The following is a 27,695-nucleotide window of genomic DNA, read 5'->3' as shown; positions in this document are numbered from 1 at the left end:
TACACCACGCGCAAGACCATGAGGCTTTTTTTGCCTCAAGTGTTTATCCTGAGAAGAGCTCTGCATTGACACTTCAGAACTACATGACATTGTATCGACTCTGCAATTACTGGCAATTTGTTGGTGTCATCTTCATGGTGCAACTCATCAGGATCCATGACCTCCTGCCGCCTTTGCCTCCAGAACACCTGAAAAGAAAGACAACAAAACAGTTAAAAGAAGGAAAGCGTACGAGGTACCATTTCTATTCTCGCATGCATGCAAAACAATACTTTTACAAGAAAAACTATTTTGGAAATGAGGTTAATAAGAAATAGGCTTGTGGCACAGCACTGAACATGGAATAACAATGGGTTTGTGACTTTTCAAGGAGGGACTACAATGTCAAAAACAACAACAACAACAACAAGAGTCCGGAGTCCAACAAGACAACGCAACGTCTCACAACTTAGGTAGTAGCGATGTATTACTGAATGTAAATGAACTTGCACACCAAAGAATAATTATTAATAGTATAACTACCTGTGTTATTTACTAAGCATTAATACCTGTGTTGTTTACTAGAAGAAGAGAACAAGAAAAAGAAAAGAGAGGCCACACACTACACCCAGCTGAAGACGAGAAATACAAACAGAGGGTCGTCCATGGATAGCGAGTTGATCACAGGTAGCTAGAGGTTACATAAAAGCGAAGCGTAATACAAACCCATAAGTAATTCTTTAGTATGAAGAGAATTCTCATGAACTGTATGCTTCATGTCTTTAAGGTACGACAGTAGCATTCATAGAAGGATGTTCACATTAATCATCTGGACCTTTTTCCTCGAGCACAAACTGTCTCCCTTGTTGCTTCTAAAATCACAAGTAAGAAGGTAGGGTTTGAGGGGTTGGCCCTTAACATCCCTGCAAGGCTACGTCACAGGCTTGAAGTTAAAGTTCACACTGAGTCAGACAAGGAGTTGGTGGTCATCGAGGTAGTTGATTTTCTCTAAAACCTTGGCAGGGAATTGTAGCAGGGGATTGGTCTGTAGTTGGTGAGAGTTCAAGGATCTCTTTAGCAAGGGGAGACAGTTTCATGTTTTCAAGCAACTGAGAAGGACACAGAAGAGTTAAAGTCATTCAGAATGACTATGAGTATGTCACTGATGGGTTGCAGTCCTCTGCAGTCGACAGGGTGGGGGCAGGGGCCTGTTTGGGCTGCTGAGTGGATGGACTTCATGGTGGTGGTGGATTCTTCTGGAGTGATAATGGGCCATGTTGTTTGAATTAGTTCTCTTATAAGAGCGGAAGGTGATTGCTGAGGTATGTCAGGTATGGTTGTGGGTTGAATTTGGTGTTAATGGCAGTGTTTTGTTACTGAAGAATTGAAAGAGAATGTTGCAGAGGTCCTGCAAGGGGGTGATGTAGTTGGAAGTGGCTACTGCTGAGGTGAAATCCTTTACAATGGTGAAGATTTCTTTGATTCTGTTGGTGCTCCAGATCATTTGGTGGCAATATCTCAGGGAGGAATTGAACATGCTCCCATCTATATTGTCCTGGCTTATTCTCTATTTGTGCTCCAATCTGGACTTATAAACTTTTCAGAAAGTCAGATCTCCTTCAGTGGAAAAAACAAGCAAGATGAGCCCAACTGGCAATTCACAGTCAATGACTATGACTTCAGCAGTGGTCCCAGTCTCTGGCTGCTCTCCAGGGTGAAAGTTTGCAAAAAGTTTCTATGCCCCACATCATGCAGTTTGTGGGCTGGAGGAGTACACCCCAATACCGGCCAAGGGTGCAGGGCCTGGGAGGACCGCACATGGGGGTTAGGACTTACCCCAGCAGAGGCCAGCAGCATGGTCCAGGGAAGGTCCATTTGGTACAAGTCAGCGCTAAGTTGCAGGGAAAGGCTTCTGGAAGCGTGTTGGTTCCTTTTTCTCAAACAGGAGGTTAATCATCTTTGGAGTAACTTCATGAGTCCTAGAGTCAAGTCAAGCACATTTCAGACAATAGGGCAGTCCTTTTTCTGATCTTCACAGTTCTAGGAGTGTTCTGAAGAGAGGTCTGTGGGGTCCACTTTTATAACCAGTGCCAACCAGTGGGTGGTGGGCAAGCCTTTGTCCAACCTGTGAATTAGTTCTCAGTTCCTCCTCCCTTACTGGGTTTGGTGCCAGGCTGAATAGAAAGACAAATGATAGGCAAGCCTAGGTGTGTGCTCCATCTGCAGATGACAAGGTAAGCATCCTTTAAAGCTTAGGAAGGAGTTGGGCGCAGCCCACCAGGCCACCCAGTCAAGCGGGGAGTTCCCTCTCCACTTCCAGGGCCCTTTGTCTACTGTCTTTGAGCAATCACATCCCATCCCAGAGGTGACATCAGGGGCCAGGAGACTTACAGGAAAGCCTTTTGGTTTTAGTCAGTAAATTGCCAACTTTCTATAAGTGTCAGTCCCAAAATATTGATTTAGAATATGACTTCACCATTAAGTTGGATTTTAAATTACTGTTAAAATGAGCCCTTGAACAATAATTCCCAATGCACATCTAAACTGGGCTTCTATTGGAATTCTATAATGCATATTAGCAAGCCCATTATCACCGTTTTAGCAGCAGTTTCCTGCCGCTAAAACTACGATAACTTTAACGAGGATCTCGCTAATATGCCCCTCTGTCCGCACAACAACTGGTTTGGGAATCAGGCATACTGAAAACAAGTTCATTTTCTATAGCATTTTCTATTGACATCTAGATCTCAATGATGATGTTACTTACACGCAGCCGCAGTCTGTGCAGGTAAGCTTGATGGGGTGGTGGGCAGGGTGGGGTGGGGCGGTGGGCAGTTGGCAGACAACAGGATAGGATGTATGTATTTATTTACTTTTTCCTATTTAGTCGTCTGTTGACTTCACCCCTCCCCCGCCCTCCCCCAACGCCCCCCCTGGCTTACCTGTACGGACCACTGCTGCTTACACTTGTCCAAGTCTGAAGCAAATCATATAGGAAGTGTTTGAAAATAAATATGTTTAGACCAATTTGGTGTAGCTTGATGTATTTTTAATCAATTCCACATTTTTTACTCAACAAGGACGAAACATATATATTAATTAATGAAAAAATACAATTGTATTGCTAATATACTACTTTCTGCAGAAACTCAGAGGTTGCACGTGGATTTGTGCAGAATTCAGCCAAAGCTGAAGTATGGAAATGCAGTCCAGGAGCAGCTCTCCAGAGAATTACAATGACATTTACTAACACAATCTATTTCGGCTATACTCTACCACAAGTGAGCATTATTACCTATCATACAGAAGAAGAAGAATTTCCCCCCAAAGGTTACATGTCCAAAAAGGTGGTTTTATTATGATTTATATCATTGTATCCTGGGTATTCTTGTTCTGTGGACTGCTCTGCTGAATCAACAAAACTGTAATTTTTCTTTTGCAGTTCCAGCAAAATGTTCTTATGAATGCACCGCACGTTAAAACTAAGAAACTATTGTTGTGAGACCTCTTCAACATCAATGCTTACAGCACTGCAACAACTGGGGATATAATTTTAGGAAATCTGACAGGATCAATAGGACCAGAAAAAGCAGTTTTTAAAGTCTTTTTTGGGCAATTTAAATATGCTTATTTTTTAGTTGTGTGCTACCTTTCCCTTGTGATGCATTAGAGAAACACCGATCTAAAATATGTGCATTGGGTACTATCAGCTCCAGCACCGGTGGCATTCTGATTACACATTGTGTTGCCAAATCTCACCAAAATCATGAGAGCAGTGGAGGTGTCCCTGCATGCCTTTCAATGCCAGTGACATTTCGTGAATTTACATTTGACAGAGAGGTTATTTTAGTGTTGAGGGAAGTCTGAAAAATTGTACAGATTTAGGGGCACTTTTACTATTATTTCACTTAACCAGGAGCAGCAAGGGACCTGGCTGCACTGCGTTACTTGAAAGGGAGAGAGCAGAAACACTCTATATTTATAAACATACAGAACATTTCTGCTCTCTGCTTGCGCTTGAGCATTGTGTGCTGCCTAGCCCCAACACAGGCACCCTTACTGCAAGAGTTCCTTTGTTATGTGTAGAATTGGTTTTGTACAGGATGGGGCACTTTCCTGCACAAAAACGATCCTTAGAGGCAGTGGGTAATGTGAAAATGTGGTTTTCTGTGCTAGGCACTAGCACTTCACTGTCAACACAGGCACTTATAACAGTCTGCCACACAGAGGCATTGTTAGGCTAATTTAGTGTTGAGCACAAGAACAGCTGTTTATTAATTTGCCCTACATTTAAAATTTCTAATACCTACCATCCAAGCCATTATTATCGGCTGTGGGGGCCTGGCATGGATGGTGGAGACAATGTCCTCTGCTACCTTGGTAATTGGAGTACCATTTGTCAAGCTCTCAATCATGCCTTGTTTCTTTTTTTGGAGCTCAAAAAGGTCCAAGGGACAAGCCTTAAAGCCTTGACCAGAAAGGTCACACTGAAGCCAAATACCTTAGTTGTGATTGTCCACTAAAGTCTTCTTTCTGGCATCAAATAGCTGTGAGTTAGATCAGTCTGATTTTCTTGTCCGATGAAATAGAATCTTGGGTAAAAACCCTTGGCCACTTTGAGGCTTCCAAAACCTCAGGGATGGCACAAGCCACCAACACAGTCTAGTCCGGGCCTACCTGTCAGTGGTCAGTCTGATGCATTTTTTTCTCTTCAGGACCACCGAAGAAAGCTGCCCAGACCTGAAGACAAAAAAGAAATATGAAATGCACACCCAGAGAGAAAACTCCCAGAATGTCAGAGTCATTGGTTATTTGTTTTACAAAAGCAAACTCCTCTTAGGGGAATTTCTTTAGCAATACAAAAAGGTTTATTGAGTGACTGACATCCAGCATACATTCAGTTCCTTCAAAAGAGCTCCTTTGGTGGCAGCTCCTTTAACCCCTTAACTGCGGTGACTATTCCACCTCAGTGCTAAGGGGGAGGCGGCCGCGCGGCGGTCCTGTGCTCGTGACGGAACCGCTCCATCACGGCATGCGGGTGAGCTGTGCTTGTGATGAAACGGTTCCGTCACGGCCCCGCTCCCGCTTCAGAACATCAGCGCAGGCGCGGAATTCGCGCCACGCAGGCGTGGCGAGCGGGCCGTGACGGAACCAGCACAGCCCACCAGAGGCTCTTGAAGGAACGGTTCCGCCACGAGCATGGGAGGGGTTAAAGGCACAGAGAAGTCCACACGTCATGTAGAGATCTCTAAATCTGGGTGGTAGTTTGCCAGGAGAAGGAATGCACAGGGAATGTAAAGGGCCTTCTCCACCCCTGATACATTTATATTTTTCCTGTATTTCAAATCAGGTGGCAAAATACGAATCTACTGAACACTATAGTGCATGTTTTGGTGGGAAATTACTTGAGTCTTTTTTAAATTAGCGATAATTTGAGGTATTAGCTTTTGACCCCTTCTTCCTCTAAGAGCATGTGGTGAATGCTTGTTGGTTTTTATTCAAATGGAGGAACTTAAAAACATTGGGTCTCAATACAATGTCAGTGGGACTGCCACCAACAGGCTGTCGGTTTTGGTCCTACTGACATAAAGGCCATTGGACAAACCACCACATCTAAGATCCTGTCGGGGAAGTGGTCAGATTCCTATCCGTACCATGGGGGTGGTGCCTGCTCAGCCACCACCATCGGGACTGCAATGTCACTTTCTGACTGCCTTTTCATTGCGGTCTGTATGCCATGAAAAGGAAGCTGGAAAAAGACCCTGGCTGCCCCAATGGGGGCCCCTATTCCCAAAGGGCTATTGTAAAATGGCCCTTGGGGGCTCTTGTGGTGCCCCTAACCATCCATGCATCATGTGCCAGGCACCAGATGGTGCCTGGCACATGGAGCATGGATGTGCACAAAGCACTTCCCTCTACTGCTGCCTGTGCTGCAGCCCTTTTCCTGGACCATAGCTCAAGCCACAGTAGAATAAAGCACTTTCTGACCACCACCAGGACGATCATATCTTAATTGGGTGGTTGGATCGCTGCCATGTCTGTCTGCCGGTGCCCAACATAAGTGATGGTGGGCGGTGGTCCGAACGTCGAGCATCATAATTATGCCCTTTTTTTTAAATTGCCAATCCCAACGTTTAATGTCTTTTCTAGCTTTCTTCATTGAAATCACATGAAATCTTTCAATATGTTTTTATATTGCATATACATGTTTTTACATGCAAGAGCTAAATATGTAAGGATGAACCACATATTCAACAGAATTTTCATCATATTTATTGCATTTATGTTAACCATATGTAGTCCCTGCCAATTCTGAAATTCTTGTTTATGGGCTAGGATAAGTGCAAAATAGATTAATCCGAGTGATTGTCATCACAAGTAATTTAAAAAGCCTTATTACACACTAAGGTAAAACAAATTCAATTCTTAGATAAGAGCTCAGCAGTGAACAGTGAGGGATTGCATTTAAGGAAATAGGCCAGTACACAGGAAAGTACCTTAAGTATTACTGAGGCTAGCACAAAATGTCAACGGCACCAACGTCACCACACAGAAATAGCTTGCATCACCTAAAGAAACTGACTGCAATCCAGCCCCTGTGGACATCCCTATTGAGACGAAGCCATGTAGTTACGAATTTTGATGTGCTTCTGTTTATTAGAGTGGGAAATATCCTTTACCATGCAGTATTAACTACACAGTGCAATTACGACACCATCTTTATCATGCATATTCTATATCAATGCACGCATTCACCAGACATATATTTTTAACATGAATTCTTGTAGTCCATGTGTGCTGCGCAATGCAGCATGCTTTGGTCCTCATTACGATGAGGGTCTGCAAGCCTTTGACCGCAAGTCGGAGGCTTTCCAAGCCTCATCGCAGTTTCAGTTTGACCACTGCATTACAATGTAGGCGGTAGAAACTAAAATCGGGTGGTCATTCCAGCTGGATTCTGATGGGCTCGAGGAGACCGTCGGCCAGTCGGAGGCAGGCATGTAATCCATATAGAGGACGCTTCCGCCATAGGGATTGCGATGTCGGTTGCTGACAGGCTTTCCATGTTGGACTTCCCGACATGGAAACCTGTCGGAAAGCAACTTTGGGGGGGTCTAGAAGGGCCCTCTTCACCCTGCGGCCTCCAGTTGAGGGCCAAAGGGGTGCCTTTGGTTCTATTAATCTTTGCACTGTGAGGCAGACACCTTTGGGTGCCTGCCATGCGGTTTTGAGATGAATAGATTATCTCATTTGTCTATGGGAGCTTGTGCTACAGCCAGTTACGGCCTTAGAACAAGCTCCGAAAGACAAATAGGAGTATGCAACCACACCTTGTGCAGTCGCATTGTATCCACAGTGTCGGGACTGACAACCGAAGGTTAGTCGGTCTTGGAACCGCAAAGGTGTACGGCAGAAGTACGTCCGCCCATCATCGCAATTAGGCCCATAGGAGTTACAAATCACAATTAATGATTCTTTATGTGTAGGATGGTGACACGTTCCTGCACAAAAACAATCATGACCTCAACGCAGGGACCCTTACAATATGGTGCAAGGGTGCCTGTATTGATGCTAGGCAGCTGAATTTAGCACCAGCGCAATAGAAAATGCAGGGATGCATCGTATCAGGGCGACTGACGCTGGAATCTGGGGATCACGGTTCGATCCCTGGTACTGGTGGCAGATTAGCCCAGCTCCATGTGACTCTGAGCAATAGCTTGCTTAATCTTCCCAACAGCCCCCCGTGCCTAGAGACCCTTACGGGTGATTGTTCGCACTTTACAAATGTGGATTATTATCATTGTATATGCAGCGCATGCCTGCGTTTTCAGAATGGTGGAGCGAGGCATTAGCAATATTAGCTTAATGTAGCTCTCTGCCAATCTATTGTAAAGAAGCCCCTTAGTTACTTAAGTTCATATTGTAGATTCCGAATTGTCATGTATTCCTCATCTAAGGATGTTTTTTACACTTTTCTTCAATATGCCTGGGAAAAGAGGAAACAGCCTTGAATTTGGGTATCCGCGTACATTTTATTAATAGTATTTATCATTTGTAACTCAAAGTCAAATATTATTTTCCTACAACTTGTGTTAGTTGTTTTGGCTTTTGTAACTGATAAAAACTTCAGTATAGGTTGAGGAATGTTTGTCAGGCAGTAAGGTATGAATTAAAGGGATGGTAGTGGTATTTATATTTGCATGTATAGTATCAATTTGAGCAAATGAATGGGGTGCTGATTTAAAAGATCCATCTATCATCCAAATTTCACTATTCTCAAGCTTAACTGTATTATGAATGGTACTGAAAATTTGTATGCATTTGAGAGGGTTTTCATTTTCATTTAGTAGGAAAGGTTCTTAGTTGACAGTTTTAGTAGGTTTAGGCGGAATGTTAATATTTGAGTAGCTCATGTGGGTTACTCTCTTGGGATTACCATTCTGTTTTTTTCATAGTATCATTCTTTTTAAATAAGGGATTATGGTCATACCAATTGCATGCCTGGGGATGTTCTGGGATACCTCTCTCAAAACTGAGCTACAGTGTTTACTGGAGATGGCAGCTAAAGTTTTAATATATTGTACATTTTCTCTAACCTTAATCTCCATTGCTGAGTGGTTATGTTCAGTGGTTCTTTCAATCATATTATCAATGGAACTTGCTCTGCCTTTGCAAAGGGGTGGGAAATACTCAACCCATCTCCAAATACTCCTGGGCTCAGTTAATATCTCCTTAATATAAAGGTAACCATTCTAGAAGCCGGTTTTCTCTGTGTGACAGCACATACGTAGCTTGTCAATTTTCCATTTTCTGGAGAAAAAAAAAGCTTTCATAAAAAAATTGTAAAGGTTATATACTAGTTGTCAAAAGCTTGGATTCCAATGTCATCATTGAGTTGGTTGAAAAAACATAGGGGCAGATTTATGTCGGACTTGCACCACGTTTACGCCGCCGTTGCGTCACGCAACGGTGCGGAAATGTGGCGCTTCCCTGCGACCTATTTACAACGTAATGCATCTAGGCAGATGCATCATGTTGTAAAGCCCTGCGCCACATGAAACCTGCGTCAGGTTTCATGGGGGCGTTCTGTCGCAGGGTGGGCATTCCCTTGTAGGAAAGCCCCGTAAAACTGACGCAGTGAAATCTACAAGATTTCACTGACTCAGATTTACGACGCTGCTGGGTCAAATCCTTACGCTGCTTGAAGCAGGCGTAAGGAGTGACGCACCACGTTATGTATGGGTGGCCTCTGTAAATTGCAGGAGTTGCGTCGCACTTGCGACGCTACTCCAGCAATGCGCCGCCCGTACACCACAAGATGCGTCACGCATCTGCCCTTCCTTGCACCATGGTGCGCTGCATTGTAAATGCGGCGCATCTGTGGTGCCCCAAGGAGGAAATTGCGTGACGCATCAGTTCTGGAGCATCCCTGCTGATTTGCAGAGATGCGCCAGAACTCATAAATCTGTCCCCATAGTTCCCTGAACTTTAAAGAAAAGTGTTTTAACGTATTTTTTTTACGAATAGTAATTACTTTTTTTGTAATGAAGGTTTGGTCTATTCTGTTGGACTTTTCATTTTGATTTGGGATTTCGGTTCTGCCAGCTGAGATGGTTTCCTGAGATTCTGCTGTGAATTAAAGAAGGAAAAATAATGTTTACATTTTTTACAATGTATTAAGTGAAAAATGTATTGTTTTGCTGTTTAGACAGTCCCTGTGGGATTGAATATTTATGTTAAACTATTTTAAACTAATGCTACTTAATTTTGTAATTGTTATTACCTATAACAGATTTTTCTTAAAGTTGTTGTATGCTGGTGTTTCATTGATTTTTCTTTATCGTGGAGTTTTTTAACTAAATCAGGGACAAATATGTATGAATGGTATGTCAAAAAGAGATTTAAAATGTATATTCCAGTTTTGGTTCCAAACGTTTTTTCAAAAGATTTTTTGCTTGTTAAAACACATGTAAATCTGCTCCCTAGCCACTGTCTAGCACCTTCCCTGAGGTAGGTACTAGGGGGAGTTAGAACAGGAAATCTGCCCCACTGACCTAACACGTATTGGAGAGGGAAATGTAATTGGTTTACACAGTTAAGTATTATTTGTTTTTGAAACAATAATATATATTTTTTTTAAATTACATTGCAAGCTTTCATTTTGCTATTTTAAATGCAATTTCTAAAAGTATTTTCATATATTGTTATGACAACCTTCTACACGTTGAAAAATGTAAACGTTCCTCCAGGTGGTAGACCTTATCTAATAAATTCAGAAAATATGAAAGATATTTTCACCTTTCCTTATCTTTAATATGTATTTGTCTTTTAATGTGTACTAACATTTATAATTATATTTACTGTGACCGTTAGATGGTAGTGTTATGATTAGTGTCTTTTTTAGTGGTCAATTCAAAAGGCAGCGGACTATTGATCGCAAAATGGTGGACTCCTGTTTTTATTCTCTGTTAAAAGCCTTTTAGAACAAAGGCTCCCAGGCATCTCACAGAGTACGAAGTATTGATAAGATCCCATTTTTTGGAACCCCCAAAGACTGCCAACTTCACTTTGCAAATTCCTGGGCCACACAGGTGATTTTTTTTCAGTATTTCAGGTGATTTTTTTTCCATGTATTTGATTGTCTTTCTCCATGTTTTTGATACAGATTGTGTATATGTCTATATTTTCCTGCATACGGTCACAGGATATCCTCAGGGTTTCATCAAATGTGTATAAATTATGAGGGAGCATTTGTCTTGGGTAAAGGCGCATTATTCACCATCACCAGCTGGGTGGCTCAGTACGTTATTGCATATCTGGAAGGATGATTGCCCAATCACGTATTACCCTTTGTCCAAATTATTTTTCATGGTTTCCTATCTCATAGGAGCAGTATAACCTTGTGTCTCTAATTTCCTGAATATCCCATCTGGTATCCAGTGGGGGAGGGGCTGGGGGGGTTTAGATAAATGTATATACATTATGGAAGTGCCATAATTTTAAACATACCCTAAGGGCAGTTTTCTCTAGTCCCTTACATATTCTCAAAACTTGTTCAGTAATCTGTGTAGGTTGCAGTAAAAAGGATATTTCTGGCTTATGTGTGACATACATGCCCAAGTATTGAAAGCCATTTAGACACATTGTCAGTGGGGATTCGTACAATTTGAATAGGGACTACCTATTCCCAAATGAATTCTCAAACATTACAAAGTTCTGTAGCAATATCTCTATTGTAGTTTCAATTGTACAAAGTAGAGGAAAATATCCTTAGCTTACAACCAAATACCTTTGTCCCATGTGATTTCTCATCTCAGGCCTCTTGTAGGTGCATCTTCAAGGATCCAGCCTGCCTAGGTCTTCAATGCCATAGAAATATTATGTTACTATTCTACTCTGGCAATGTTTATTGTGTGATATTCTTAGTCATGTCATGTCATTGGATCCAAATTCTTTTCTTTTCAATGCTCTGAATAAGGCCATTCCAGTCTGAAAAATATTGGATGGCATCCAATGATAGGGCCACAGTTGGTTCCAGTATAAATTTTGTCTACTCCTTACACTTGTGTAATCACTTCAGGCTGAGTCCGGTGCTTCCATCTGTCATTAAGGCAGATTGATCAGCGTACAGTGGTTTATAGATTACTTCCCATAAGCGAGAGGCTAGTATTTTCGTCAACACCGTACTTCTCATATTTATTAGCAAAATAGGCCTGTTTGAATCACAATTATTTCATGGTTTCCCTTCTTTGTGCATTACCACAATCGTTAGCATGCAAATTGAAGTTAGACTTTTACTTTGAGACTGTGGGAGGATAATTTATTTGCCATTCCCTTGTATAGTTGTATATCATTGTATGTGTAGGCTTACCAACTTAATATCCACATAAACACATAGCTCATGTGGTACAAAGAATGTTACAATTTGAGTCATTATTTGGGAAATTAATCTAGTGATATCATATAATAAATATTTGTATGTATTCCTTTACATGTTAATTGTTGTGGTAAAATATTTCAGTATTTAATATTTTGATGGAATGTGGGACTGAATCTTATATATGGCAATTGGCATGAATATTTGAATACTTAAAGGTAGGACTGATTAAATCATCTTTCGAATGATAGAGGGGTCGATTCCGATTCGGGAAAAAAATCAGTGCGACAATTCGTATTCGTAGTCATTTCGTTACAAATCGTAAAAATCCATCCGAATCGCGTAGTATGATCTGTAGGAAAAGAATACGTACGAATGTGTGCGAACCGCACGAAAAAGCAGGGGAAAATCCGTACGATACAGGACCCTCATGGTGAACCGTACGAATCGTAAACATGCTGTACGACCCGACAAGTACTATCCAGACCAGGGAACGAAAACGCGATTCGTACAGAAAATGTTGTATGAGCAATTCGTACAGAGAACCACACATTCACATATGCACCAAACCCCTGCAATCATGGGGGTATGCACCGTACCGCTATGCTCTGTACCTCTATGCACCTCACACCTATGCACCGGACACCTACGCACCGTACACCTACACACCGTACACCCATGCACCGTACCCTGATGCACCATACCCCTACGCACCGTACCCCTGCAATCATGGGATGCACTTGCGTACCCGGGGGGGTCCGTTTCGCTCGTGGTTCGAGTCGAAATATGCTTTTACAGACGTTTTAAACTCCTGTAGACAAAGAGTTGTACGGAGTGTTTTCGTAACGAACCGTATTTGCTGGTTCATTAAAAGCTGCTTCAATCCGTTCCGACATCGCGTACTGCGTGTTCCGAATGCGATTTGTACGCATTTTTAAGTCGCATGGTCTTTCGTACGATTCGTACGGAGATCTGCTTTGGGTTTGGTTTGTAGTTCATCGTACGTACAGGGACGTTGTAGGTGTTCGATTTGCACGGGAAAAATGTCACGTACGGTGATTCGTAGGGGATTTTACCAAGTCGGAATCAACCCCAAAGTGTTATTTCATTGTAAATAAATATTAGCGTGTAGAGATAGATGACCAGAGAGAACCAGTCTTCCTCAGAGTTTAAAGCACGGGTGCTGTGGGAACATTGGGCCAATCCATTTCTTGTGTGTGAGACCAAAATGGACAAAGACCCGGTAGCTGCCCCCTTTCTAATGCCCTGTAGTTGGATACTTTCATGTGAGTCTCTTACAGATAGATCACACCCAGGTTATATCTGTGAAAATATTATGTATGTATGTGGAAAACCACTACCCTTTTTATTTTGCTCATGATCCTGTGTAGATTCCTGGATAGTAAAGTAAGACTCATATTTTAAAGACCTTTTTTCTTCTCTACAACCATAGTCATGCATTTCCCCTTTATTCTGAATATATCCCTTTTTATGACACTCCATTGTATGGCTATATATTTTGCTACGTTTTGTCCTTCCTGATGACAGTGAGAAACAAGAACACCCTCTTTGCCTAAAGGCCCCATCCCTGCTTCCCCACTGATGATGTCCAACTACCTGATTTCCTGATTGCCAGAGTGTCCAATGACCACAGTTTCTCGTATAAGCCTGCAGTTCTTTCTATCAACACTTTTCTAGTTAGCCCATTCCCCCCTGGTCACATAGCTCTGCTTTCTTTCCAAATACGACTTTGGTGTTCAACAAACCCACATCTGTTTTCATTAGTTCCTTCTGCCTATATTTTTATTGAACAGCGTTGGCCTGTAATCTTTCACTCATGTATACACACAGTTTTGTTTACTTTTATTGTTCTTACTTTGGCATATGAGTTGCTGCCATATCCAGGTGCTATTATGCCTTCATGGTTTGCTAGTCCTCGTCTGCATCTGGCTCCATTTAGTGGTCTTCTTCAAAATTCATCTTTCATGTTTGGCGTGTTGGGTATTCCCCTTAGTGTTACTTTTTCATATGCCATTCACTTAGAGGAAAAGGTTAGTTATAGAATCTCCTTTGTATTCATGCTTTCTGGAGCAAGCTGCCCGAAATGTATCCAAAGGCAACACAATTCCAGGATTTACCCTCAGCTATAATGAGCAGTTTTTTTCCTGAAACATCATCATGTACTTGATTTCTGTTACTCGTGATAGTCTCTTTACCCTGAAAAAGGTGTGCCTCTGTATTTACATACTGTATTTGGCCTTTCTTTTTGTCTGATTGTAATATTTTATATATCTAGTAAATATACTTACCACCAACCCTATAGATCCTTTGGGTAATCCCTTGTTGTACCTAAAGCCTGCAGTATATCATCATTGTCCTATGTGGGCCATGATTGTTTGATGAGGAGCCCCTGGCCGGGTCAGACTGGCCTCTAGGGTAATCAGGCAAGGCTGAAGAACTGGTCTGAGAGGTTGATGTGTGTGCTGTTTTTTTTGTCTGTTTGTGGGTTATCTCATAGTTGTCTGGGATGGTTTTTGCTGAGCGATTTCCCCGATATCAAAACAAACATTCCCTGCAGCAAGTTCAAATTCATGCAGTTTTCCATACCTTGGAAAACACCAATGCATTGATCTTTACAAGGTCAAACTTCCCCATTTTATAAACATTGGAGAATTCTTTTGCTATCTTATTCACAATTGAGAGCATATTTATGTTGATGCCCAGCCTATATTCTGTTCTAGTCTTTCCATGGCCCCTGGCTGTAGTGGTGATATTAGGGTCTTGTGGGACTGCTCCACTGTAAAGAATCTAGAAAGTCCTTTCAGCCTGAGGATGTTGAGGATCCAGTCTTCAATGCGAATATCCATGCTTGTTACTTCTGCTTTTTCCAGTACTTTACTATTCTTATGTTGTTACTTGTGGATCTCCAGTAAAAGTCCTCAAGTCTAGCTGTGTCATTATAGTGCCTGTTTAACAGACAGATGGGAGCACAGTGTATATTGATCCAGCTGCCTTTCAGCATAGAGGAGAGACTACACCTCCTGGGCATCCAACAGCCTGAGGAAAGGGGCTGCGACACTGCTTCCAGTGAAAGAGTGTCTTTTAGCCTCTGGAGGAGTCGTGCAGCGTAGAACCCAGCTGCCTTTCAGTCAGGAGGGGAGACTACACCTCCCAGGCATCCGCCTTCCAGATGGAATGGACTGCAACACTGCTTCCGGTGCAGGAGCACCTTTTAGCCTCGAGAGGAGTCCCACTGCGGCAACAGGAGGAGGAGGGACAGGGCACACCCCCTTGGCTGTGGATCCTGATCCCACACTGTTGGTACCAACACCATAACTTTTATTTTTTTAACTTTGTTTATTCATTTTTGGCACAAAGTAAGTCACATCAGTTAGGAAAGACTATCCACATTACATCAATGATTCAAGTAAAGTTAAATGCAGCACACCTTTAACAAATCAATTGTATAATAGCAATGAATTATAACTGCAAAAATACCCAATAAACAGCAATATACAGCAGTCCACATCAGTGATACATGACATATGATAACATTACGAGATAAGAGACTTGATTGATAATTGATAATAATCATGAGGGATCGACAGGGACCATTCCACACATGTCATTAAACAGGACTGGGCACCAGACAATTCACATATCCCTCCCAAAGGGCTTGGGGGAAAGATCAGGCACCCGCCAGTTCTCAACAGAGTGTTCCAGAAGATATTATTGTAGTGGACCCCACATATCTCGGGCCGTGAGGAAGTTGTTAGCAGTTTTGCATATGTGTGTGTTTGTTCTTGCCAGAATATCAGGTCTTCAATCCATTCCTTGAATTTATGTGCCCTACCATGACTCCACCTGCAGGCCACCCGCCGACAAGCCAGTAATAGGGTGAAAGATGCAAATTTACGGTAGGCTACTGGCAGTTGTTAAGTATACCCAAGTAAAGCCAGTAAAGGGGAGGCTTGTTTTGACGTGGAAGTCATCAGTTCCAGTGCAATAAACACCTGCTGCCAATAAGTATTAACTGAGCAACACTCCCAGGCCAAGTGTAGAAAATCAGCCCCTTCTGCTAGGCATCTGTCACATCTGTTATTGTCTCTTTGCCCAAATGTGTGTAATGTAACTGAGGTATAATAGGTGCAGTGCAGTAATTTATAATGAATGAGGGGGTGCTATCTACTAGAGGAAGCCCGCTCTGTCTGCGTGCAACAGTACTCCCACTGCTGATCTGTAATGTCTATCCCAAGCTCCGCCGACCATTTATCCGGAGCAGCACATGGGAGAGTCTCAACATCGTTGTAAAGATTATGGTCGAGTGTAGAAACTAAATGAGAGGTGGTGCCTGAGCGCTGTGTGAGATGCAAAGGGGGAACCATTGGAGGTTCATGAGTGTATGAAGGAGTGTAGTCTTTAAGCCCTTGGCGTAAGCTAACATATAGGAAGGTTTCCATGGCAGTGGAAGGGGGGTCTGAGCATATTGTTGAAGCGTACAAAATGTGCAGTTCAGATAAAGATAACCCCAGCATTGTATATGTTTTTGAAGTTTGACTTTTTTAAATACACCTTCCTGTAATAAGGACAGTTTTGGATGATAAGTGAGTGGGAGCGATGGGGAGTATAGTATGGAAATGTGGAGACGATGAGCAATGTGGGACCATGCTTTAATTGTGCATTCAACTGAAGTCACATGCAAAGTAATGAGAGGGACCCTTAAAACTCTCAAGGGAAATGAGGTACAAATACCTGAAACACGTAAATATTCCCTTGACCCCACATTCGTAACAATGAACAATAGTTAACACAACAGTTGATAAACAAATATTTTTTTAAAGCATTACTATTCAGTTATAAATTGCACTTTATTAAAAAAGTATTTTCTAACCATAAGCATCTTAAAAAACAATTAGATTCCACAGAATATCACACTTGAGTTGATTTACAGAATTAAAACAACACACAATTAACATAAAAAATGACTTCACTAACAAATTATGACCTGCATAATTGAGACAGACAAAAAACGTATGTAAGACACAATATTTGTCTAATACCCATGTATATCTAAATTGGTTTTAAAACACTATGCTTAATACAAGGTCCACTCGTTAATTTCGTAATATATTCCTCTGTATATAATGGTGCGTCTTTCTCTGCCATACCCTATTCTGTACAAACAAAAACCCTATTAGTGTATAGGGCAGGGAAAAATCCAAAACTGTGGATAAACCCTTGCGGTGAAGCCACCGCACAAAAATGCGAAAAGGGGAAAAAAGGGGACCCTACTCACAGCGGAACCAGGGCAAAGTGTATATCCAAAGAACAATGGTTCCTGTGGCATAACAATTTATACAATATATGATATTCAACAGCTTAAATTAGCAATATTAATTTAGGTGTAAAGTGACCATACAGCACACACATCCACTGAGTCAGTAAACACACGCAATAACTGCCCCCACACCAGTTAGGTTGATTAAAAATCAATGAGCTTTATCTAGATCAAGGTTCAGGGTAATCAAGATTCAAGGTATCACTATCCCATCAAAGCATTTCATCAGGGCAGTAAAGGGAGCAGTTCATTAAGCAATGTAGCATATCGCAATAACCATTTCATTTAGGGAATAACTTTTCATTACTCAGCAATAAACATTTCATGGTGTTACTGAAGGCATTCAAGACACACTGCATTAGGCAGGAGTATAAAACATTTCATCAAAGATTAGACAACCTCTCATTATGCAGGAGAACTAACATTTCATCATGTAAAGCCAACATTTTATTAGGCCAGAGTCAAACAGTTCATTAGCAGATCGAACAGTTCATTAACCAGGTCTCAAGGGCAATTACTATAATACCCTCTTTTTTACACAACCTCATTAGTGATCTAAACCAGGGCAATATCACAGCAGGGCCTCAGCAATGTTCTGGCCCAGTTCTGGTTTGTGAAATGGCTACTTAGGGCCGAAGGGGCCCAACAACAGTCTCCCTCGGGAAGGGGCGATCTCGGGGCCTCCCTACGGCTCTCCAGAGGCCCCGCGTTCAATCAAGTAGGCCGTCTCCTCCCCCGAGGGGTTACCTTAGTCTCTGGGCCGCTCCGGGCCCCTTGCGATGGTGCCTTGTGGTTGGGAGGGCTCTCAGCCTTCTCCGAGCCCTCCGGTGGTGGGGTTTCCTGTTCCCGGGCCCTGGGTGACGTGGGAGGCCCAGGCACCAATCAAGCGTGAGGCGCGAAAGGGGGCTTGGCCACAGCAGCCAATCAACGGGCAGTTCTGGTGGGCACAGCAGCCTGGTCCAATGGCTTCGCTGCAAAGGGGCGGGGGCCCGGCCAATGACATGGCCGGGCACCCCCGTCACGTGAGGCGAGTGATCCAGCCTCTAAGGCCTAGAGCGGCCTTCGGGAACAACCCCCGGTGCTCTTCTTAGGCCTCGGGCCTGCCGGGGGAAGCAGCAGTATATCCAAAGAACAATGGTTCCAGTGGCATAACAATTTATACAATATATGATATTCAACAGCTTAAATTAGCAATATTAATTTGTAACAGATAAGGGCCTGGCGAGGAAAGAAAGCACACATATGCTAATTTATAAGAAAAACTTCTTATATTTCAACTTATGAAGATATTCATATTTATAACAGCGACATATATACAAAAAATATATATACAACAAAGTGCAGTGTGTCCCCAGTGATTTTGTGAAAAAAAAAACAACAGTAAGTGATCTGTACAGTTTTTTGTTATGGTTATTTACAAAGGGAATGACCAAGCACTATAATATAACAGTTACTGTCAGTGACTATCTACAATCATAGATCACTGTGCTTAAAGGGTTCTTTCCCTATGGCGTTGACGGCGTTTCGACCTCCTTGATGGAGGTCTCGTCAGGACTAAACAGTGTGGGACATCTGAGGGAAAGGTGAAAGTGGTATTAATATGTGTAGTCGCAAAAATAATTATTTATATGTGGACAAGAGGGGACAAAGGTTACCTCGTGGTGTGTCTACTGAACGCAACCCATGCGTGATGTAGTAAATAAATTTCACTTACAGTATACCCAGCCGGGCACTGTCAGGAAAAAAGATAGACAAAATGTTGGAAAAACACGTACTGTGGAGAAATGCTCCGACTTATGCATTGGTGATTTAAAACGCCACTTACCACTGTGGATAGCGTGGTACTCGTGGTAATAGAGGCGATTGTCACTCTAGTCGCAGCGGAAACAGGATGATGCCTGGTAACAAGGAAGCTTACGATTAGAGTTGTACTCAATCATAGGAAAGGTTGTTCTGAGGGCAGGATATCTAAGAGCCTACCTGTATATAGAACGCGGGTCAGCACGGTCGCAACTTCCCGGTCGTCTGTTTGGTAACAGTGAAGTTCCGGGTATTGTGCGTCATCACGTATATAACGTGATGTGTGCGCGCGCATTCAATGTGAGAGGGCGGGTGTTCTCCGCTATGTAAACAAGGGCAAGGTCGTGTTTACGTTCCATGTTGGCTAAGTGTACAGCATTACGATATTAAAATCCTCAGTCTGATTGTGTTCGTGTGGATGAGCGGGTGTATACGCTCTATGAACACGCGACATAGGTCATCAATTATGGCTATTTGTACAACATTAAAATTCACTGCTTGCGTACTCAAACCACATTGTGTATTGAATTCCAATTATTCCAGTTGGTATACACATCAATACTCTACGTAATTAAGCAGAAAACATAATTGTACAGAAACAATATATTTTACCATGTCTAACATTAGTCGCATCAATATTCATAATTAGGATCAATGAGGAATATTTAACAAAACTATTTTCATTCTGCATTCTTTATGGATTTAAAGGGAACACATTCTTCTACGAATTGTTTTTCTGTACAATACTTGGATCATTAAAGAACAATACAAAAACATTTCAACCACAATCAATTGCATAGCGACACCTCTTGTTGGTATTGAGATACAGCTAGAGAAATTTAATTTAATGTAATCAATTTGTCAAAGTGGAAACAAAGCCTCTCCATTCATCTGCAGAATTTAGCCCCTCATTAATTGAATTGACTCTATTAATCCAGTGACACTCACTTCGTTGTAGTATTTGTGAGATGTTACCTCCTCTCTCAGGCACTGTAGCAATATCTATGACTTGCCATTTCATCTGATCTGCAGAGTGATTTTTCTCTTGAAAGTGGCATACCAATGGAGCTGTCAGAACTGCCTTTCTTATGCGACTACGATGCTGCCCTATTCTCGCCTTCACTGGTTGTTGCGTCTGCCCAATATAGGTCAGACCACAAGGGTACCAGATGCAGTACACGACATTGCGTGTATTGCAATTCGAGAAAAACTTAAGGGTGTTTTCATAGTTACCAAAGTTCAAGATATTTGTTTTTTCTGTCAATGGACAGATCACACAATTGCCACAGGGATGATGGCCCAAAATGGGTGGGAGATTCCACAGTGTTTCTAATGTGCCCCCTGTCTTAGTGGTCTTTTCATTGAAAGATCTAACTAAGTGATCTTTCAAGTTTTTCCCTCTTTTGTATGCAAACAAAGGTACCTCAATTAGGGGATCAATGCTTTGTATAATGTCCCAGTTTTTTATGATGTTCTTCCGGATCTTGTTGGTATGAGTTCCGAAAGTGGTAACACACACTATTTTTTCCATTTTTGCTTTTGGTCTTGTGATCAAAAGTTCTTCTCGGGGGCAGTACCAGGCACGTTTAAGTCATTGTTTCACTATTTTATTGGGGTAACCTCTTTTTAGTAGTTTGTTTTTCAATATTTCTGCTTCTTTTAGATAGTCATCTCGTCGAGCACAATTACGACGAATCCTTAAGAATTGTCCAAAGGGCAATCCATCTCTCAATGCCCTAGGATGTTGACTCCTATATGACAGTAATGTATTTTTTTCGGTCGGTTTTCTATGAAGGGATGTGTATAGTTTATTATCATCATGTCGGATATTTAAATCAAGGAATGGGATGGTCTCTTTCTGTAGTGTGGATGTGAAGGTCAGATGTGTTTGAATAGTGTTCAAATATGTAACAAAACTCTCAAACTCCTCTTCATTACCCCTCCAAATAAAAAAGATGTCATCTATATATCTATGCCAGCAATTAATGCTGGCATAGTAAGGGTTCCTATCACATAGAACAAAGTCATTTTCTACCTTGTTCATGTGGATATTTGCCAAATTTGGAGCAAAAACTGCTCCCATGCTCGTGTCCCCACATTGCTCGTAATATTGCCCGTTGGAAACAAAATAATTTCTCTGGCGTGCTACTTCCAATAAAGAGATTATAAAGCAAGTGGGTACATTAAATGGACGTTGTCTAGTATCAAGTAGTTCTTGTATACACACAATACTATCATTCTGGGGATTGTTAGTGTAAAGTGATGATATATCTAAGGTGGCTAGCCAATCAGTATCTTTGTTAAAAGCTAGATCTTCTATTAGATTTATCATATGCATTGTGTCACGAACATAACTTGCTTGCAGGGGAACGTACAGCCTGATTCATGATCGGGCCGTTTTGCGAGGCTCAAATAGCGAATCATAAGGAATCGCTATTTGAGACTCGCAAAACGGTAATCATGTAGGAATCGCAATATTAATTGCGATTCCCACTGATTCCTTATTTGCGATTAGCTAATTGCTAATCGCAAATAAGGAATAACTCCCCATGCATTCCTATGGGCCAAAAGGCCCATAGGAATGCATGGGGAGTATTCCTTATTTGCGATTAGCAATTTGCTACTCGCAAATAAGATAGCGATTTAAAGGGTGCCAGGGGTGTCCAAAGGACACCCTGTAGCACCCCTTAAATGCAAATTGAAACAGGTGTTGCGCACACACATGTCCAAAGGACATGTGTGTGTGCAACATGCAACTTAGAAAAATGCTTTTAAAAGCATTTTTCTAAGTTTTTGCTATTTACCGAGAGGTCTGACCTCTCGGTAAATAGCGGCCCAAAATTGCATTTTCGCAATTTTCAAATGCTTCATGAATTGCATTTAAGGAATCTCAAATAGAGATTCCTTAAATGTAATTCCTCGCAATTACCGATTTTTGCATTTGGGATGCTGAATCCCAAATGCAAAAATCGCACTTGCAAAGGGCCGGATTCTCAGAATCCGGCCCTTTGCGAGCCGATTTAGCCTTCATGAATAAGGCTGGTAGTCTCTTATGAAAAAATCAATGTATTTACCAATAGGCTCTAAAATCGAGCCGCATCCTGATAGAATTGGTCTCCCAGGGGGGTGTGTTACATTTTTTTGTACTTTGGGGAGAGTATAAAGGACAGGGGTTCTAGGATTTGCAGAATTTAAAAATTCAAATTCTTTCTTGGTAAGAAACCCTTGATCTAATCCTTCTTTAGTAATAGATACAATTTTCTCACAAATTTCAATTAGAGGGTTATGATGGAGTTTCTTATAATGCCTTTCTTCAGAAATTTGTTTATTCACTTCAGTATCGTAATCAGTTCTTTCCTGTATAACTATACCTCCCCCCTTGTCAGCTGGTTTAAATATTATTGAGGTATCCTTTTTCAGATTCTCGAGTGCTCGACGTTCTAGCAGAGAAATATTGTACGGTGTAAATTGTCTCATGTTCTTTAGTTTATCAACCCCTTCTAGAATCAATTTTTCAAAAGTCAGCAACTCAGGAGGCATCATACTATTAGTTGGATAAAAAGTAGAAGGCAATTTCAGCCCAGTCGTTGATTGGTAACTAGTAAATTCGCGGTCTTTAAAGAATATTTTTAGGCTAAAAGGTTAAAATAGTTACTCCTCTCTGTGATAACAAAAGAAAGGCCTTTGCTCAACAAGGAGACTTCAGTAGATGACAATGTGTGTTTAGACAAATTAAATATGGGTATAGTATCCATATTATCTGTGGGGTTAGGTATAGAAGCTAGTAGGGTTGGGGCCCCCATTTGTAGTGCGAGTTTCTCGTTTGGCGTTCCCCTGGATATTGGTGCCAGACTCTTGTTTTCTTCGTCTTTCCTCCTCTGTCTAAAAAAGGTTGGCCTTCATGGTTGAAATTGCTAGGCCCTGGTTGACAGTCAGAGTCACTGGAACCTCCTGATGATTCCGAAAATGTTACAGATTGATTTTTCCTAAACCGGCCCCAAGTATTTTGTCTATTCTGATTAGGGAAGGTTAGAAAATAATCTTCCTTCAAGTAAGGAAAAGCTCTCTCTTTGCTATAAAATGTGATATCCTTCGTGACTTTATCTGCTTTCTTTTTCAACTCAAAAGAATTGAAGTCGTCTATAGTTTTGTTTAGTTTGTCTAGGAGTACTTTAGCCTCAGCGACTCCGTCGTCGCCTAGAAGTTCTTTTTCTAATTCTTCTATTTCTTTGAGTTCAGCTTTTGAATGTTCCAAGGGAGTCTCGACATCAAGAACCATCCAGTGTCGTGAACACATCACCGAAATACCACAAAAACTGCCTTTAAATTTAGGATCGTCTCTAAAGATGCCTGGTACGTTCCGTATCTGAAGACCCTGAGGAATTATACCTGCACGTAGGTAGTCAGTGAGCATGTGAGCATGCAATTCTGTACGTACGTGCTTCTTTTTTGCTTTTTCCAATTTCTCAATTAATGCCTGTCTAGGGCTACTGGTATTTACAGGTAAATTAGAGAACAAGGAAGGTCCACTCGTTAATTTCGTAATATATTCCTCTGTATATAATGGTGCGTCTTTCTCTGCCATACCCTATTCTGTACAAATAAAAACCCTGTTAGTGTATAAGGCAGGGAAAAATCCAAAACCGTGGATAAACCCTTGCGGTGAAGCCACCGCACAAAAATGCGAAAAGGGGAAACAAGGGGACCCTACTCACAGCGGAACCAGGGCAAAGTGTATATCCAAAGAACAATGGTTCCTGTGGCATAACAATTTATACAATATATGATACTCAACTGCTTAAATTAGCAATATTAATTTAGGTGTAAAGTGACCATACAGCAAACACATCCACTGAGTCAGTAAACACACGCAATGACTGCCCCCACACCAGTTAGGTTGATTAAAAAATCAATGAGCTTTATCTAGATCAAGGTTCAGGGTAATCAAGATTCAAGGTATAACTATCCCATCAAAGCATTTCATCAGGGCAGTAAAGGGAGCAGTTCATTAAGCAATGTAGCATATCGCAATAACCATTTCATTTAGGGAATAACTTTTCATTACTCAGCAATAAACATTTCATGGCGTTACTGAAGGCATTCAAGACACACTGCATTAGGCAGGAGTATAAAACATTTCATCATGTAAAGCCAACATTTTATTAGGCCAGAGTCAAACAGTTCATTAGCAGATCGAACAGTTCATTAACCAGGTCTCAAGGGCAATTACTATAATACCCTCTTTTGTACACGACCTCATTAGTGATCTAAACCAGGGCAATATCACTATTATTACTTATGACGGTGCCTGAGAGATGAAGAAGAGTGTGTTATTGGAGCCACTCTTGAGGTAGATCAGTCTGGTCCATTTGTAATTTGTAAAGTGAATGATGTAGAAATCACTTTCCTAGTGAACACAGGTGCTGCACGTTCTACTGTTAGATCAGTGGAAATAGAAAATCTTCCTCTCTCTGGGGACACTATCCAGGTAATAGGTGTAGCTAATCAGCATATCAGAACAGATTTGACTGAACCAGTTGAAGTTGAAATTGGCAAATTTAAAGACATGCATAGATTTGTAGTTTGTGATAGCAGTCCAGTAGCCAGAACCGGGGGCAGATCCTTCAGGGTCGCAGCGGCCAAATTTTGGAACAGAATGCCCATCGACATACGCCAAATCCCACAACTCCTTCCCTTTCGGAAACGGATCAAGACCTGGCTATTTCCCTAATTCTTTCCATCTGCCATTCACCTCAGTTTCTCCTCAGTAGAGTTTTCTCCAGCGCCAGGAAGCCTGCAAGGTATCAGCCGCGCTTTACAAATACTCAAAATAAAATAAAGTAAATCTATTAGGTAGGGATATATTGTGCAAGATGAATTGTGCAATATGTTGCTCACCGGATGGTATTGAGCTGCAAACTCCAGAAGAAGATGGTTCTTACAAATTAACAATGTCAATGGTTGAGGCAGAAGAAAAACAATTGTTTCCTGTGTTTGCCAAAAATAATTTGCATGATGAATTAAAAGAGACAGTGAATTTTAAAATTTGGGATTTCACAGGAGATGAAATGGGTTTTGATGAAAAATGTAGACCAAGTGCATAATTACGGTAACACAAGGAGTAGATTATCTAAAAGTTCCACAATACAAAATGAAAGCAGAGACAATTGAGAGAGTAATTCCTGTAATTGAAAAATTCATTAAGCAAGGTGTTCTAAAAGAAATTGAGAGCAGCCCATGTAACTCACCGATTATGGGAATCAAAAAGCCAAATGGAACTTTCAGAATAATTCAGGACCTGAGAAAAGTTAACAAAATTGTTGTCTCATGTTGCCCAGTTGTTCCAAACCCAGCGGTAATTTTATACCAGATTCCGCTTGAATGGTATACAGTTATTGATTTGTGCAATGCATTCTTTACCGTTCCATTGCATCCAGAAAGTCAACAAATTTTTGCGTTCAAATTCCAAGACCGTATTATAGCATGGTGTAGAATCCCTCAAGGGTACACCGAAAGTCCATCTATTTTTAATCAATTGTTAAAGAAATCTTTAGAGAATCTATATTTGCCTGGAAAATCAACATTAGTTTAGTATATTGATGATCTCCTTGTTGCTGGAAAAACCAGAGATAATTGTGTAACGGATATCATTACTTGTCAGGTCCCAAAGTCCTCAGGATGGTACGATGCCAATAAGGGTTCCACCTCTCGATAACCTCTGGGTCTGACAATAACAGACTCACAGTGGGGATCAAGTGAGGGATAACAGGAACAGCAGGGCAGGAACTGGGGGGCGGAGAAGCTGAAATGAGAACAAGACAAATAATCACACTCTGTCCTGCATCCTATAGAACCTGCCTTCAATAGCTTCTCTGATCTGAACACCTATGACTAAACTCTCTTTTACCTGGAGAGTAAGATAAGGTTGGCTTTGCCTGGCCTTCAGATGTTAAACAGTAACAGCACAATCCTGAAAACACAAGACACCATTGGTTAACACTAGCACCATTATACATACATAATTTCCCTAGGGTAACTTGCACATACCAGTGTTGTTAATAATAAGGGCTTCAACAGAGGGTAGAATGGAAAGCAGCCAGCCAGGCGAAGCACATTATACCCCTGTTGTAAAAAGATAAAGAAACAGCAAATAACAGACTTTTGCTTCTGATAAAACTTTACAGAGAAAAGACTTCTGGGTTACGTCACCCACAGCCTCACAGTCATTACTCCCGACTGGTAAGGTCCTGCACCAGCGAGTAAACAGTACTTATAATCTTGGTTCAAAAGAAAAGCAGATGTCCTGATAGAACCAACCAAGTTCGTTCACTCACCCTTCCCACAGATGAATAGTCTCTGCAGACGGTGAATGCAATACAACTCTAGCGCCACCACAGCGCGAGCCAAGAATAACAATGAGTCAAAGCGTAAAGCTCAAATCCGTAATCTCCTCAATAACTAAATGTTAGCAAGAGCCTAACTAGATTTAGGCAAAATCCGAATGATCAGGAAGACAGCCCTCTGAACAAAAAGCCAAAGGAAATGGCTCCGCACACCGCCAAGAGGCTCCTCCTCAGAGCGGAACTAGTAACACAAGAGCTCCGCACGAAACACGAAGAAAAATGCCAATGCACCAAAAAAGGATACGCAGCCAAACTCCAGCACAGGGGATCCTACCGTCAGAAGTCCGGAACCAGAATATACGGCGAGGCGATGCAGGGTTCACTCCGTTTTGAACTTCCTGAAGCTGACGTCATCGCCAGGCGCGTCGCTCTCTCCCGGGAATCATGGGATGTGTAGTTTTTCCCACAAACTCGGCTCTAGGCAGTGTTCATAGCGTCCCACCTCCGTGGGTCGTGACAGTACATCCCTCCCCAGAAGAACACTGGCAGAGACAAGGCTTGTGGGGGAAACGTTTGTGGAACAGCCGAACATACCTAGGAGCATGAACCCCTGATGCAGGCTCCCACGAATTCTCGTCATTACCGTACCCCCTCCAAGCCACCAAATACCACAATCTGGTACGATAGATTTTGGAATCCACAATACCCCTCACTTCATGCTCTTCCTCACCGTTGACCTCAACAGGAGCAGGCCTTCTCTTATTGCCCCCTCGTGCAGGTTTAACTAGCGACACATGAAATGCTGGATGTATACGCAAGGAGGAAGGCAAAGCCAATTTCACCACCACAGGATTCACCAGTTTCAGGATTTTGTAAGGACCTATGTATTTGGGATTAAATACACTGTACCTCCTAAATCTTATGTTCTTTGTGGATAACCATACATAGTCACCCTTCTTATACATGGGACCAATCTGCCTGTGCTTATCGACATAGGTTTTGTATCTGGCCTTGGCTAGTGCTAACTGCCCCTTAACCTTCAACCAGATCTCTTGAAGATCTCGTACCCTTTCCTGAACTTCGGGGACAGGGGATGCAGAAGCAGGGTGATGGAACGGAGTGAAATTAGGATGAAAGCCATATGTGCAGTAAAAAGGGGCGTGTTTGGTGGACCCATGAACAGCGCTGTTGTAAGCTATTTCAGCCAACCATAACCTTCCCACCCAATCCTCATTGGTGACCTCCACATAGCATCTCAAATACTGCTTCAAGGTTTGATTTGCCCTTTCTGTCTGCCCATCTGTCTGAGGATGGAAACTTGTGGATGTGTTGGATGTTATATCTAAAGCCTTACACC

The sequence above is a fragment of the Lissotriton vulgaris genome, chromosome 10 (assembly GCF_964263255.1).
Source record: "Lissotriton vulgaris chromosome 10, aLisVul1.2, whole genome shotgun sequence".
Lineage (NCBI taxonomy): Eukaryota > Metazoa > Chordata > Amphibia > Caudata > Salamandridae > Lissotriton > Lissotriton vulgaris.
The sequence above is the reverse complement of the archived record's forward strand: the minus strand, read 5'-3'. Positions refer to the sequence as shown.